A 14,511-nucleotide genomic window follows, 5' to 3' on the forward strand; every position below is an offset into this window, starting at 1 on the left:
GAAACCCTCCTGATGAAGATCTTGGTGTTGAGGCCTTCGGTGCTGCTCATCCTGGGTAAGATGATGAACTTCTTCAGAGGCTTCGTCTATCTGCCTCTGCAGTTCAGCTAGCCTGGCCATCTTTTCTTTCTTCCTCTGTACTTGTTGATGAAGCATCTCCAAATCTCTGATTTCTTGATCTATCTCGTCCTCTGGTGGTGTCGGGCTGACAGCCTTCCTTTTCTGGCTTCGGGCCTCCCGCAGGGAGACTGTCTCCTGATTGTGGTCCAGTGGTTGCAGAGCTGCAGCCCCAGTCGCTGAAGCCTTCTTCGGCGCCATGACGAAGGTTTATGATCGCCGAAGGTGTTCAAAAAACTGAGAGTGGAAGTGAGTTCACCGGAGGTGGGCGCCAATGTTGGGGACTTGTTCTCAAGTGCTATGAGTTAAGAACAAGGCAACATAGAAAATGTTAATCGTTAAGGTCCTTCGTCCTCCGAAGCATTATTTCCCTTAGGATATAATGGTTTACGGACGAAGGTTATGAAGGACGTACCTTCATAAATTCATTAAACAATGACGAAGGATGAAATATAAAGGATATAAAAGACAACATGAACAATTATATATTATTATTAGGTATAAACAGAAATACCATTGAATTACAAGTGTACCTTCAATCGGAATGAGACGACAGTACAAGCGTGACGCAAAAAGCGAATGCCAAGTCAGCGTGAACAGTACGGGAGTACTGTTCACCTATTTATAGGCACGGGACGCAGCCCGCACAAAATTACATTAATGCCCTTTACACTTGATAATAATCCTATAGTAATCTGTCGAGGTCTAAATAGCCTTTTCATCTTTAAGTCGGTTTCAACTGCTGCTGTCTCGCCGAAGCTTTCCTGCTTACACCTTCGGCGCTTCACCAACCTTCGTATTATTCTGGTCTACCGTGATGCCTGACTTGAGTCCGAAGATACCTGTTCACACATTATACTCCAGAAACGCTATTAAATCCTGTTTTTGAGGACCTTCGGATGCCGAAGGTCCCCAACATGCCTACTCCATGTTGTGGCGTCCCAATGGACGAGGGTTGCACTCAACCCCTTTCAAGTGATCCAAGGATCCACTTGAATACCATGGTGTTTCTTTCTTTCACTATATCCCGTTTGCGAGGAATCTCCACAACTTGGAGCCTCTCGCCCTTACAAATGATGATCACAAAGAAGCACGGATATAAGGGAGGGAAAAGCAACACACACAAGTCTTAAAAGCAACAGCTCAAACACGCACACTAGTCACAACTTGAGCTCTAAGTTCACACACAGAGTTCTCAACTCAAGAGGAGCTCAAATTGCTATCACAAAGAATCAAACGCGCTAGAATGAAGACTTGGTGCTTAGAGATGATCAAAGAATGCTTGGTGTTCTCCTCCATGCGCCTAGGGGTCCCTTTTATAGCCTCAAGGCAGCTAGGAGCCGTTGGAGGCAATCAGGGAAGGCAATACTTGCCTTCTGTCGAGTGGCGCACTGGACAGTCCGGTGCACCACCGTACATCCCATGTTCACTGTCCGGTGCAGATAACCTTCCTAATTTGGCGCAGCCGACCGTTGAAGATTTGGAGCCATTGGCGCACCTGACACTGTCCGGTGCACACCGGACAGTATGGTGCCCCCATCAGACCGTTGGCTCGTCCACGCGTCACGCGCGGATTGCGCAACCGACCGTTGGTGCGGCCGACCGTTGGTTCACCGGACAGTCCGGTGAATTTTAGCCGTACGCCGTTGATCGCTTCCCGAGAGCGACGACTTCGCCTTGGATGGCTCACCGGACAGTCCGGTGCACCACCGGACAGTCCGATGATTTATAGTCGTACACCGTCGTCGAGTCCCGAGAGCGGACTATTCACCGAGACTGGTCCTGCCGCACCGGACAGTCCGGTGCACCTAGACCGAAGCTGTATTTGGCTGTGCTCAGCCAACTCTTTTCCAAATCGTTTTCTCTTGTTTCTAGCACTTAGACACAATACATTAGTCTTAAAAACAATGTACTAAGTCTAGAAACAAACCTTGTAACTTGATTTGCACTTCTTTAGTCTTTGGCACAATTTAACACTTAAACCATTTGTGTTGGGCACTTAATCACCAAAATACATAGAAATGGCCCAAGGGCACATTTCCCTTTCAAAGAGTCGTTGCTCCGCTGGTGCACCGGACAGTCTGGTGGCACACCAGATAGTCCGATGAATTATAGCGGAGCGCGCTCTGAGAAACCCGAGAGTTGAGAGTTGGACGTTGTACGGTCCTGGTGCACCGAACAATGTCTGGTGGCACACTGGACAGTTCGGTGCGCCAGACCAGGGCACACTCGGTTTCTTGCTCCTGTTGAATTTGAACCCTTTCTTCAATCCTTTATTGGTTTATGTTGAACCTTTATGCACCTCTATATCATATACTCTAGAGCAAACTAGTTAGTCCAATATTTGTGTTGCGCATTCAACCACCAACATTATTTATAGGAAAAGGTTAAACCCTATTTCCCTTTCAGGGTGAATAGGCGAAACCTGAATATTATAAACTTTGAACATGCACTATATCTGGTGTTAGTGTTAGAAATAATTCGGAGTGTGGAAGATAGTTCTCCTTGCTATGAGTTGCTCAATCAATGCTGATAATTTTAGGAGCAAACTCAAATCAATATGAGCAAGGGAACTTTAGAGAGAGATGCGAGAGGATAAACAAATCGAGTGGAGATCAACAAAAATGAACACAACGATTTATTTACTGAGGTTCGGTTCCAAAGAACCTAATTCCCGTTGAGGAGGCCACAAAGGCCGGGTCTATTCCAACCATTTCCCTCTCTCAATCGGTCACTTAGACCGGTTGAGTGCTTCTCCTTAATCACCCGGGTCACTAAGACCCCGTAAGGATCACCACACAAATAGGTGTCTCTTACTAGCTTTACAAAGCACTTAGAAAGAATTAGAGTGATAAGAAGAAACCAATCCAAGCACCAAGAGCAACAAAAGAAACACAAAACACCCTATCTCAAGTCACTAAGAACTTGAGTTGATTTTGAGGCTTTCATAGGATTTGATCTTTTGATTGTGTCTTGGAGTGTATGCTTTTGCTCTTGTATTGAATGTGAAGGTCTGAAAACTTGGATAGCTTGAATGGTGGTGGTTGGGGGTATTTATAGCCCCAACCACTATTCCAGCCGTTGCTATCGATGGGCACACCGGACATGGCACTGTTCACTGTCCGGTGCGTGCCACGTTAGCTGACCGTTGGGGTTTGGAGCGGTTGATCGTTGAAGTCCTTTGTCCTCTTGTGGCACCGGACAGTCTGGTGGCACACCGGACAGTCCGGTGTGTTCTGACTTTACAGTTTTGACTTTTGACTTCTGCACTGTTCACTGTTCCTCCGTCAGCACAGTCGATGGTTGGCAAAGTTCACCGTTGCTCCGTTGGCTCACCGGACAGTCTGGTGCACATCGGACAGTTCGGTGAATTATAGCGGAGTGACTCAGAAAACCCGAGAGCGACCAGTTCGCGGGGTGCCTTGGCCTATGCACCGGATAGTGTCCGGTGCACCACTGGCTGCACCTATACTTGTTTTTGCTCCAAACTTAGTAGAGTTACCCAACTCATTTTCTTTGTTGGTTTATGTCGAACTTTATGCACCTGAGATAAATGACAACTAGGCAAACTAGTTAGTCCACGTGGTTTGTGATGGACGTCAAACACCAAAATCGATTATAGGAAATGTTTAAGCCCATTTCCCTTTCAATCTCCTCCTTTTTGGTGATTGATGCCAACACAAACCAAAACAAATATAAAGTGTAGGAATGTAACTAGTTTACAATTTTGACAGTTGTGCATAAGTTACTTTGAATTTAAACCAACTGAAAGTATTTCTAAGTATATATGATTGCTTTCTTCTAGTTTAACATTTTGGACCACATTTGCACCACTTAGGTTGTTTTTGCAAATCTTTTGTAAAAGTCTTTTCAAATTCTTTTTGCAAATAACCAATGGTATAAGAATATGATTTCAAAAGGCATTTTTCAAGATTTTGAAAATCCTCCCCCTGTTTTAAATGCTTTTCCTTTGGCTAAATAAAAGCTCCCCCTGAAGAAGTTCTCCCCTTAGCTGTCAAGAGGGTTTTTGTAATTTGAATAATTTCTCCCCCGTTTTGAAACAGTTCTTGAAAACGAAGTGGTCGTGCGGTCCTTTTGCTTTGGGCCTACTAATTCTCCCCCTTTGGTATTAATCGCCAAAAACGAAGAAACTTGAGAGGCCTACTAATTCTCCCCCATTGAATATGAATGAAAGTTTCTGGGGAGGGCAAAGGATAAATGATGCCGACAGAGTTGAGTGGAATCCTTGCCTTTGCCAAATACTTCATTTCCCTTTCAATCTAAGACCAAGGATAAAAATACACTTGGAAACACATTAGTCTTAGCTTTGGCATGAGAAGAATAAGAAATATGCATTTGTACCAAATGAAAGAGACATGATCAAAGGTATATAAATGAGCTATGTGTGCAATGTTTCAATCAAAGTTCCGAGAATCTAAGATGTTTAGCTCATTCCTAAGCTTGCTAAAAGTCTTTTCGTCTAGGGGCTTGGTAAAGATATCGGCTAATTGGTTGTGGGTGCTAACATAAGAATATCCCCCTTTTGTTGGTGATCTCTCAAAAAGTGATATCGGATGTCTATGTGCTTAGTGTGGCTGTGTTCAATGGGATTATCCGCCATGCGGATTGCACTCTCATTATCACATAGGAGGGACTTTACTCAACTTGTAGCCATAGTCCCTAAGGGTTTGCCTCATCCAGAGTAATTGTGCACAACAATGTCATGCAACAATATACTCGGCTTCGGCGGTGGATAGAGCTACTGAGTTTTGTTTCTTTGAAGCCCAAAACACCAGGGGTCTTCCCAAAAACTGACAAGTCACTGATGTGCTCTTCCTGTCAATTTTACATCCAGCATAATCGGCATCGGAATACCCAATTAGATCAAAGATAGATCCCTTGGGGGGTACCATAGCCCAAACTTAGGAGTGTAAACTAAATATCTCATGATTCCTTTTACGACCCTAAGGTGAACTTCCTTAGGATTTGCCTGGAACCTTGCACACATGCATACTGACTTCTACACTGTTCACTGTCCGGTGCGTGTCACGTCAGCTAACGGTTGGGGTTTGGAGCGGTTGACCGTTGTCTTTGTCCTCTTGCGGCATCAGACAGTCCGGTGGTACACTGGATAGTCCGGTGCGTTCTGACTTTGCAGCTCTGACTTCTACATTGTTCACTGTTCCTCCGTCAGCACAGTCGACCGTTAGCAAAGTTGACTGTTGCTCCGTTGGCTCACCGGACAGTCTGGTGCACCAGACAGTCTGGTGCACACCAGACAGTCCAATGAATTATAGCAGACTGACTCTCAGAAAACCCGAGAGCGGCCAGTTCGCGAGGTGCCTTGGCCTATGCACCGGACAGTGTCCGGTGCGCCACTGGCTGCACCTATACTTGTTTTGCTCCAAACTTAGTAGAGTTTCCCAACTTATTTTCTTTGTTGGTTTATTGTTGGGGACTTGTTCTCAAGTGCTATGAGTTAAGAACAAGGCAACATAGAAAATGTTAATCGTTAAGGTCCTTCGTCCTCCGAAGCATTATTTCCCTTAGGATATAATGGTTTACGGACGAAGGTTATGAAGGACGTACCTTCATAAATTCATTAAACAATGACGAAGGATGAAATATAAAGGATATAAAAGACAACATGAACAATTATATATTATTATTAGGTATAAACAGAAATACCGTTGAATTACAAGTGTACCTTCAATCGGAATGAGATGACAGTACAAGCGTGACGCAAAAAGCGAATGCCAAGTCAGCGTGAACAGTACGGGAGTACTGTTCACCTATTTATAGGCACGGGACGCAGCCCGTACAAAATTACATTAATGCCCTTTACACTTGATAATAATCCTATAGTAATCTGTCGAGGTCTAAATAGCCTTTTCATCTTTAAGTCGGTTTCAACTGCTGTTGTCTCGCCGAAGCTTTCCTGCTTACACCTTCGGCGCTTCACCAACCTTCGTATTATTCTGGTCTACTGTGATGCCTGATTTGAGTCCGAAGATACCTGTTCACACATTATACTCCAGAAACGCTATTAAATCCTGTTTTTGAGGACCTTCGGATGCCGAAGGTCCCCAACAGTAGCCCCTCGCAATATTAATTTGTTCAAAATAATAAATTTAGATTGCGATCTGGACGAAGGCTTTACGCCGAAGGTCCGAAAAAACACCTTCCCTTTGCTAGAATAGCAACATTCACTGACAAGCGGGGTCTTTCAATTTTCAACGCACTTGGCGTATAAATACGGCCACACCGCAAACGCATTTGACACGCTCTCTGGCCAACTGCTTCCGCTCACTCAAATTTTAGCTCTTGTGCACTACGATTTGCTAAGCTTTTAGTTTTGAAGCTTCGGCTTTGAAAATAGTTTTTTAGTGTCTCCGAAGATGTCCGAAGATAAGAAGACTGCTGCTGAGACGAAACTGAGCCTCGACGAAGAGAAAAATTTGGGGTTTCTTATAGCGATGTCAAAGACTAACACAGAAAAAATCACCAAGGAGATTCTGGAAGGCTTGTCTGAGGATACTAGTGACAGTGACAGCTATGATGTGGACAGTGGTGGGGAAGACTCCGAAGATCGTCCCTGGCGACCAAGCCATTCAGTTTATGGTAAATCAACTATCAAAGAAAATCATCTTGTTAATATGAGAGGAAGGTATTTCCGGGATTTGTCCATTGTGAGGGCGGACGAAGGGGAAAAAACTTGCCCACATCCCGAAGAGAATGAAGTTGTAGTGTACCGAAGCTTTTTGAAAGCTGGACTGCGATTTCCCTTGAGCAGCTTCGTTGTGGAGGTGCTGAAAATATTCGAAATCTATCTCCATCAACTTACCCCCGAGGCAATTATAAAGCTGAACATCTTCGTGTGGGCCGTGAGAAGCCAAGGTCTGAAGCCTGATGCAAAAAGCTTCTGTAATATACACGAATTATCATATGAGACAAAACCTTGGGGTAAGGAACAGTATCACAATAATTTTGGTTGCTACAGTTTTGTTTCTCGGTCCGGGTCAAGCTGCCCTGTGCCAACCTTTCGAAAGAGATGGCCCGGCGACTGGATGACAGAATGGTTTTATGTGAAGAATGATCTGACAATACAAGAGGATATCAAAGGTATAATTATGCGCCCTATCTGGCAAAGCTTCGGCCTTCGGAGGCCGAAGGTTGAAATGAATGAAGCTGCCGAAGAATGCTAGAGAGCCTTCGGCGCAGTCTGCTCTTTCATTGGAACAAGAGACTTAGTACAAGAGCATATTGCCTTCAGGGTATGGCCGCTCGCGGAGAAATGGGAAATGCCACAAGAAACCGTAAAAGAGGCCGACGAAGGTGGGCTTATCAGGTTGAAGTACACTTTTAAATTTGGAGATAAGTTTGTTGAGCCAGATGATGACTGGTTAAAAAGTATTGAAAATTTAAGTGATGAACTGCTTGGGGCTTATTCGAAGGCCGAAGACACTGCAATGTCAGCAGCCTTCGGAGGCCGAAAAAAGAAGAGGCTGAATCGGGTATTTGATGCAATCGGGTTTGTCTACCCTGACTATTGCTATCCCATTCGAAGGCAGAAGAGAAAAAACACAACCTCTGCAAAAGAAGAAGCTGCAACTGCTCCTAGCGAGCCAGAACCGAAAAGAAAGAAGTTAAAGGTCCTTACACATCGGCCGCGCTATATTGAACCAGCTTCGGTGCCTGAGTTTACCGGAGAAACTTCTTCGGCCACCGAAGCCGAAAAACCAGCCGAGCCAACCATGCTGCCAGAAGTCGCAGAAACGGCCGAAGTGCCAACAAAGATAGAATTGGAACAATCAAAGATTTTGTTATCAGAAACGAAAGAGAAGGCCGAAGCGCCGTCCACAGAAAAAATGGATCAGGTAAAAGAAGCAACTGAGGGATCCAAAACATCAGAAGTTTTGAGTCCTGCAGCAAACATTGAGACAGTAAAAAATCAAAAAGTGCCAGCAGTGACTCCAAAAAGAAAGAGAATGGCTAATGTGCTAGATGTACTGGAAACGATCAAATCTTCAAGCACACCTCCGAAGAGGGCTGCTGTCATCCCTGAAACAACAACTGAAATTTCTGGTTCTAAAGCTCCAGGGCAAGAGACTGAAGCCGAAGCTGGGCCCTCGGAGCCTGTAAAGATAAAATCCTTGGAAAGTGAGGCAGAAAAAATAACAAAGCCAACTTTAGTTGAAGAAACCGGTGTCATTGCCCCCGAAGCATCCCCCAAAGTTCGTGATTATATTGTTCGTCATGCTTCGGGGAAAAAACTATCAGAAAAAGAAGAGCAAGAGGCCCAGCACTACGCCCAAAAACTGAAATATCCAAAGGGGGCGTTAATATTCAATGGCAGTGGAGAAGAAGACTTCTTGTATTGTCTCCCCGACAGCAAGGAAATTTCTGTCTGTCGGGAGATGAGCAGGAGCTTCAGATTCCCAACTTTAGAAGATGGGCTCTCGGTGCTATCGAAGAACGATCTGGCCGACATCCTAGCTTACAATAGCTTAAAGGTGCGACAAATGAAATCCTTGTACTTTTTGTTGAGTCCAAAATTTTTCGTTTGTTTAAACCTATTGACGCAGACATATTTCTCTTTGCAGGGCCTGATACTTAGCAATGCCCTCAGGGCACAGAAAGATGCTGAAGACGAAGGGTGTTCTATAGCCCTGAGCAACCTTCGTTCCGAAGTTATTGAACTGAGGAATGAAGGTCTCGAAAAAGATAAAATGTTGCACTCATTGATAAATAAAATAAAGGAAGACGAAGCTGCTTTTAAAGGTCAAGCTGAAGCTCAAAAGCGGGAAATTGAAGATCTTCGGAAACAACTGGCCAGAGCCAAGGAAGAACGCATACTTGAAGAAACAAAGCGAGAACTCAGCGACCAATGGGCCGATCACCTAGAAATAACTGTTGAAGAGCTTCGTTCGTCCAGAAAGAGATGCTATAACAAATCTATAGAATGTGTTAAGAAGTTAAAAGCTAGCTTCGCCAGTGTTGGCGCCTTCTCAAGCGAAGAAAACTTTACGAGAGGCAATCCCGAAGGTCCCATCGAGTGGATCGACCACGAAGCTGAGGCCTTCGAAGAAATTTTAAATAGCCGAGGAGATATATGTGCCTTCTCTGGTGCCAGAGGGATTGCCACCATCTTAGAGAAGAAGGGCTGCGAACATGTGAAAATTTTAGCACAGTCCGAGGCTGCTTTGTCCTTTGAAGATACAAAAGATCCTTCGGCCGAGGCTAGTATAATTGGTGGAAAATTTTTTACCGATATCTGGGATAATGGTGGCCGAGAAATGGCCGGAGAAATTATTCGAAGAAGTGAAAAGGGCATTCACGATGCTAGAGAAGTAGCTGAGGCTGCTGAAAAGAGCGCACAGGCCGAAGGTCAATTAGGTATTAACTAATAGTTTTTATTGTGTTGTAATCTTTAGCCTTTAAAATTTGTTTGCGATTTGTAATAGCAATGTAGCCGTATCCTGTCTTACTTCAGATCCTGCTAAAACGTCTTCGGGCCCTCAGCCGAAAGGAGACGACGAAATTAAAAAGATGGCTGAAGATATTATGGACGAAGTCGTCAATCGGCTCCTGAATGAGGCTGCAGAAGTCGTTTTGAGAGAAGATTAAATATTTTTGTGAAAACTTCTGAAATGTAATATACTGTAACATTTTGTAACCACAAATGTAATATACCTATTTTTGTTAGTCTATTCTTTACGATGCATGAAACTTTACACGTACCGCTTTTGAGTCTTTGACGAAAAAACACCTTCCCTTCTTTTCATGCTTCGTGAAGAAGAATTTTTCATTGTCACAACAATATCCAATGTTCTGATGAATAATATCCAGGCTTCGTAAAAATATTTTCCGAAGCTACCCTTCCGAAGATCAATGATGTATCTTTTTGTGACTGATTTCTCTCTTTTTTCAAAGCGTTCTTCCGTAGATTGATAATGTGTCCACCTCTTGTGCCATGTGCAAAATGATGTATGATGCTTATGCTATGCGAAATGATGCGATGATGTTATGTTATGTGAGATGATGTTTACTCCGAAGATACATACGCATCCCTGCAATAAAACACAATCTTTTATAAGCCTCCCTTAGGAGCTTCTTCGCCTTTTACTTCAGCGGAATCAGCGTTTATTTTTCGCTGTAAGCCTCCCTTAGGAGCTTCTTCGCCTTTTACTTTCAGCGGTATTCGCGTTGACTTTTCGCGCTTCGCCTTTTACTTAGGCGGTATCAGCGTTGACTTTTCGCTGTATGCTCTGCATTCCCTTTGGAACGACTTTGGAGCAGAAAACTTACACTGCGCTCCCTTTGGAACGACTTTTTGTGACTTCGGTAAACTTACTCTGCGTTCCTTAGAACGACTTTTTGTTGCTTCGAAGAATTTTCGATAGTTCGAAGGTCGTCTTTGTCATCACGTCTTTGAATTTTAATCAATATATGCCTGTGAAGAAAATATATTTTCCTTGTAGGAATCAACGAAACTAATTATATGAAACCTAAACAATGTCCTTTATTACAGAAAATAAAGCTGAATGAAAAAGATTGCTATTAAGGTAGGATATTCGTCAATAGATGTGCTTTGACTCTGGCACAGTGCTATTGACTGTACGAGCTTCGGACTGCTCTCTGAAGTCCCTCTGGTGTGGAGCATACTGGCTCCCTTCTGGCTGCTGGCCTTGTTGCAACGGAGGTGGAGGCGGAGGCTGTTGCCAGGAAGCTTGAGGCTGACTTGCCGAAGCGACAGAAACTGCAGGATGATTGCCCACATATTCTAGGATGTAGGGCGAATGATACGAAGCTGTATGCATGACCTGCTTCGGCTGAGCTTGTTGTGCTGCTGCTTCAGCTATTTCCTTTTGCTTCTGAATAGTAACATGGCACATCCTGGTAGTATGGCCTTTGTTCTCACCGCAGAATAAGCAAAAGATTCTTCTTGGTTGATCGCCAAATCTTCCTCCAAAGCCCCTGGCGCCTCTGCCTCTTGGAGCTGGTGGTCGGAAGGAGCTTTGCTGTTGCCCCGAAGCCTGTGAGGAACATTGTGGCCTTTGCTGTTGGCTTCCTCTATCATCATTTTGTGTAGAGTTATGAATTGACCTCACGTGTCTCGGGTAGAACCTCCCTCCGAAGCCCCTGGTCATTTCAGAAAACCTGAAAGCCTCCTCCCTTCTTTGGCGAAAATCATTATCGGCCCGAATGTACTCGTCCATCTTCTGGAGCAGCTTCTCCAAAGTTTGAGGAGGCTTCCGAGCGAAGTACTGAGCTGACGGTCCTGGCCGAAGCCCCTTGATCATGGCCTCAATGACAATTTCATTAGGCACCGTTGGTGCCTGTGCCCTCAAACGCAAGAACCTTCGGACATACGCCTGAAGGTATTCTTCGTGATCTTGGGTGCACTGGAACAGAGCCTGAGCAGTGACCGGCTTCGTCTGAAATCCTTGGAAGCTAGTTAACAACAAGTCCTTCAGCTTCTGCCACGAAGTGATCGTTCCTGGTCGAAGGGAGGAATACCAGGTTTGAGCCACACTCCTGACAGCCATAACGAAAGATTTGGCCATGACTGAAGCATTGCCACCATACGAAGATACTGTTGCTTCGTAGCTCATCAAAAACTGCTTCGGGTCTGAGTGGCCATCGAATACAGGAAGCTGGGGCGGCTTGTAGGACGGAGGCCAAGGTGTAGCCTGTAGCTCAGCGGACAGAGGAGAAGCATCATCAAAAACAAAATTCCCATGATGGAAATTGTCATACCAGTCATCTTCGTTGGGGAAACCCTCCTGATGAAGATCTTGGTGTTGAGGCCTTCGGTGCTGCTCATCCTGGGCAAGATGACGAACTTCTTCAGAGGCTTCGTCTATCTGCCTCTGCAGTTCAGCTAGCCTGGCCATCTTTTCTTTCTTCCTCTGTACTTGTTGATGAAGCATCTCCATATCTCTGATTTCTTGATCTATCTCGTCCTCTGGTGGTGTCGGGCTGACAGCCTTCCTTTTCTGGCTTCGGGCCTCCCGCAGGGAGACTGTCTCCTGATTGTGGTCCAGTGGTTGCAGAGCTGCAGCCCCAGTCGCTGAAGCCTTCTTCGGCGCCATGACGAAGGTTTATGATCGCCGAAGATGTTCAAAAAACTGAGAGTGGAAGTGAGTTCACCGGAGGTGGGCGCCAATGTTGGGGACTTGTTCTCAAGTGCTATGAGTTAAGAACAATGCAACATAGAAAATGTTAATCGTTAAGGTCCTTCGTCCTCCAAAGCATTATTTCCCTTAGGATATAATGGTTTACGGACGAAGGTTATGAAGGACGTACCTTCATAAATTCATTAAACAATGACGAAGGATGAAATATAAAGGATATAAAAGACAACATGAACAATTATATATTATTATTAGGTATAAACAGAAATACCGTTGAATTACAAGTGTACCTTCAATCGGAATGAGATGACAGTACAAGCGTGACGCAAAAAGCGAATGCCAAGTCAGCGTGAACAGTACGGGAGTACTGTTCACCTATTTATAGGCACGGGACGCAGCCCGTACAAAATTACATTAATGCCCTTTACACTTGATAATAATCCTATAGTAATCTGTCGAGGTCTAAATAGCCTTTTCATCTTTAAGTCGGTTTCAACTGCTGCTGTCTCGCCGAAGCTTCCCTGCTTACACCTTCGGCGCTTCACCAACCTTCGTATTATTCTGGTCTACTGTGATGCCTGATTTGAGTCCGAAGATACCTGTTCACACATTATACTCTAGAAACGCTATTAAATCCTGTTTTTGAGGACCTTCGGATGCCGAAGGTCCCCAACATTTATGTTGAACTTTATGCACGTGAGATAAATGACAATTAGGCAAACTAGTTAGTCCACGTGGTTTGTGATGGACGTCAAACACCAAAATTGATTATAGAAAATGTTTAGGCTCATTTTCCTTTCAATAATGCCTATTTTTCTAACAGAAATCTCCGCCTTGCAATGCCCTTTCGCTCTCGATGTATGGAGCCAAACCTTCTCTAGGAAGCTCTCGATGTCCGGAACCAAACCTTCTCCTAGGAAGCTCTTGATGTCGGGAACCAAAACTTCTCCTAGGAAGGGCTGGTCTTACTGCATTAAGTAGACCCATCAAATTTCGACAGCATCAACGAACCTTCTCCTAGAAAGGGGTGGTCTTACCACATTAAGTAGACCCATCAAATTTCGACAATATCACAAAAGACCGAAGAAGATACTTCAATGGAATCACGATCTACACCATGTGGAACGTTTAGAAAGAGCGTAATAGAAGGATTTTTTAGCATAGCTCGTTGTCGGTGTTGCAAGTGGTCGAAAAAATAAGAGTATTTCGCTTTTCTGGAGTGCTGTTAATCGCTAGTCACCTCACCTTTTGATTTTTGATTTTTATTGGTTTCAACTATGGGTCTCTTCATGCAAGAGATGTGCTCCTGATGTGTGTGGTCTTTGATGCTTCTTAACTCTTTTCTCTCTTAAATGGAAGCTCCTGCCATTTGCTTTTAGAAAAGAAATCTCCGTGCATAATTTTGGTAATTGTTATAAGTCTATAACAAGTGGATTAACCTTTACTCGAATATTGGCAATCGTTAAATATGTATATCCTGCCTTTTTTTCACGACCGGTGTGCCTTCGTATGAGTCTTCCGCACCTCATGGATGGTGCGTTTGGTTGCAATGACATGACGGGATGGGATGAGACGATCCCTCAAAAAAGGTTGTTTGGTTCAGGATCAAGGGTTCGAACAGAACTATCCTAGTGTTGTCTCCAGTTATCTCTCAAAAATAGAGGGATAAGAGAGGACAACAGAGGACGTTACTGTTCTGCCTGTCTCGCAACCAAACACACCCTAAATCTTCAAATGAGGCTTCATATATGATCTCCATGGCTTGATCGTTGAGTTGCAAAATTTCTTTTTCTCTAAATGTTAGCTATTTTTATCTCTCCCCTTGGTCCTCCTCTTCAATTTAAAATCTTTCGTATATATGAATGAAACAGGCCCAAGATCAAGGCCGTGCATAATAAAAGCAAGGGGTATGACGTCATCATATTTGTTTTCCTTATTGTTAATTGAAAAAAAAAGATTTATGATTTTTCCATGAGCCGAACACTCATAATGTCCACCAAATCTGTATTTTAGGCCTGCTTTGTTTATATGATTTGTCACATCACTGTTTGATCGGAAACTGACCCATTCCCCGACCATATATCAACCACGAATTTCGCATATGTCATGATTGAATTGGCAGGCCGTTGAATCTATTGAGCACGTGCCAATGGGCAGAACAAGATGAATGCACATCAAGTGGAATTGGCATCAGATCAAATCAAAAAAGGCAATTGAGAGAAAAGGTGATGCCGTTCTGCCCCCTTGGCCGCAATTG

Source organism: Zea mays, chromosome 3 (assembly GCF_902167145.1).
Source record: "Zea mays cultivar B73 chromosome 3, Zm-B73-REFERENCE-NAM-5.0, whole genome shotgun sequence".
NCBI classification, from domain to species: domain Eukaryota; kingdom Viridiplantae; phylum Streptophyta; class Magnoliopsida; order Poales; family Poaceae; genus Zea; species Zea mays.